This window comes from Chiloscyllium punctatum, unplaced genomic scaffold (genome assembly GCF_047496795.1).
Source record: "Chiloscyllium punctatum isolate Juve2018m unplaced genomic scaffold, sChiPun1.3 scaffold_491, whole genome shotgun sequence".
In the NCBI taxonomy this organism is placed as follows: domain Eukaryota; kingdom Metazoa; phylum Chordata; class Chondrichthyes; order Orectolobiformes; family Hemiscylliidae; genus Chiloscyllium; species Chiloscyllium punctatum.
Window position 1 is genome coordinate 132,501 of NW_027310225.1, and position 2,500 is coordinate 135,000.

At 64.6% G+C, this 2,500-nt stretch overlaps 1 non-coding gene across 1 annotated transcript; it reads left to right on the plus strand.

Annotated features, from left to right (window-relative positions):
• Positions 1–1,444: 1,444 nt before the first annotated feature.
• On the plus strand, positions 1,445–1,598 carry LOC140472987 (5.8S ribosomal RNA). Its single transcript, XR_011958003.1, has one exon. It is a non-coding gene; the product is annotated as a 5.8S ribosomal RNA (ribosomal RNA).
• Positions 1,599–2,500: the final 902 nt, after the last annotated feature.

Consider the following 2,500-nt stretch of genomic DNA (forward strand, 5'->3'; position numbering starts at 1 on the left):
CTGCAGCCGTGGTCACCGCCAAACCCCCACAACTCGAGCAAGTGAAAAAAAAAAGTAACAAATAAGAAAGGATCTCTGTCGGCTTGGGGGTACGCCCGTTTCCGTTTCAACTTGTCTCGCGAGGGTGGTTTCGGGGCCAGCAGGAGAGCTCGTCGGGGTAGCAGGCCCTGCAGCCGTGGTCACCGCCAAATCCCCACAACTCGAGCAAGTGAAAAAAAAAGTAACAAATAAGAAAGGATCGTCGGCTTGGGGGTACGCCCGTTTCCGTTTCAACTTGTCTCGCGAGGGTGGTTTCGGGGCCAGCAGGAGAGCTCGTCGGGGTAGCAGGCCCTGCAGCCGTGGTCACCGCCAAACCCCCCACAACTGTTGGGCGCCTACCTGCGCGGGGCAGGAGGACACTTTCCGATTTCAAATCTCCGTTTGCCGAGTCCACCCCGAACGCACGCGGGCGGGCGGGTTCGCATCACCCTTCGTCACAAGGGGCGAAGCCCGTTCCACCGTCTCGTCAGTAGTGCCGACCGGTCTGTGATCGACGAGGGGAGCCACACCAGGTCCGGCCCTGCTGCTTGGCGGCACCGCGTCGTCGGGAGCTCGCGACAGACGGAGGGTTTCGGTGTACTCTCCAGCCACGGGAAACGAAGCCGGTGATGCAGGCGCCGGTCTTTCGCTCCCAAATCGGCTGGGTTTACATCGTTGCTATCTAGTCACGCTCCCTTCAAACCCGACGGGGTACCTATTCCCCTCACCCGTCTGTGCGTATACAGCCTCTTTGCACTTGCGGGATGGGGGTGGTGGTTTAAAGACTCTCGAGTTGCCGCCCGTCGGTCTCCGAGCTCCGTGCAGTAGTGATCCCCAGCGAACTGCCAGCAGGGCGAACGAGCGATCCCGCTCTCGGTCGGGGCGCCTGGCGTCGATCGGTGGTCGGTGGCTTGCGGGCAAGCTGCGCTGTGAGTGTGGGAACGAGTATGACGAGCCGTTGCCGCGACTCCCAGTCCACCTCGGCGGTGGCTGGGCCGGGCGGGCGTCTGCTCGGGCGAGTGCCGCCCCCGCCTCCTCGCAGGAAGTCCGCTCGCCGACACGCCGCCACGTGCACGCGTCAGTGACGCTGCCGAACCGATGGCCGGTGCCCGTTCCCGCCTCTGCTTTTCCTAGGGCAAAGCTGCTGCACGCCTCGTGATACTAGGCGGGCGACATGGTGGCGGTGATCCTGCCTCCGTCGCTGCGGTGCGTTGGGGCACGCATCGCCTCTTGGGCGCCCTGTCCTCCTCCCCCCAATAGACGTATGTTTCTGCGGGCCGCACCAGGATGGTGCTCCCCATCGCTTCACGCCACCCTGCTCCGCCCGCACGCCGGCGTGCAGGTGGCTGTAGCTCAAGGTGGGGAGCGTATGTGCGGTCCGGGTCGCTTTCCTCTGGCGAGGGAGAGACCTAAAACAAACTCAGACAACTCTTGACGGTGGATCACTCGGCTCGTGCGTCGATGACGAACGCAGCTAGCTGCGAGAATTAATGTGAATTGCAGGACACATTGATCATCGACACTTTGAACGCACTTTGCGGCCCCGGGTTCTTCCCGGGGCCACGCCTGTCTGAGGGTCGTTTGGCAATCAATCGCACTCGCCTTGGCTGGCGAGAGCGCGGCTGGGGTGTCGCAGAGGACCCGTCCTCTTTGTCCCCCTAAGTTCAGACTCCGGAGCCCTCCGGCGTCGGAGCGCTTGGCCTTTCCCCCCCACCCTGCACATTCCGTTCGTCAGGCTCGACGCCATCCCCCCGCCGGGGAGCGCGGCCTGGCGTCCGTCTGTGTCGTGGCAGTGGGGCCAGCACGGCTGTCACCGGTCCCAGAATGGCTGTCGGTGGTTCACACTGTGTGTGTGTGCCAACCCTCCTGGTCTCTGGGACACGGAGCTGCCACGAAGTGTTGAGCCTCCAGTGGGGGGTCTGCCTAAGCTCTGCACGTCCGCATTGGGTCCGTCTCTCGGTTGGCTGGCAGTGGAAAGAGTGAAGGGAGCCGCGGAGGTCCGGTGCTGGTGCGCCGCCGGCCTGACCGTGGAGCTCGCCGGTTTGACACGCTGACCCGACTCGATGGTTGATCGATTGAGAGTGCTGGGAGCTGCAGGCCGCCCGCTGCTGCAGCCGCCCGTCTCGTGGTTCGTCCTCGGCCTTAAGTGGCCGGCGGGGCGTCTGATCCTGTCTCCCCTGCTGGCGCCGAGTGCCTGGCCGAGGGAGGAGGTTTTCGTCGAACGCTGTGACTTGGACGGTCGCACGCGCGTGGATCGCTGGCTCTTGGCTCTCCCGTTCAGTCCGCACGTTTTCCGCTCCGTCCTGCCACCGGTCTCGGGAGGTACGGAGGGGTTGGCGGGCGTGGTGTGTGCTCCGTCACCGTGCAGGCACACCTACCACGCCGTCGGCCGACCCCCGCACGGTCCTCCTGGCCATCGGGAGGACGGCGGAACGTCGGGCTGTCGGGGGCCAAGTCGCCAGAAGGCCACCGCTGTGTCTTC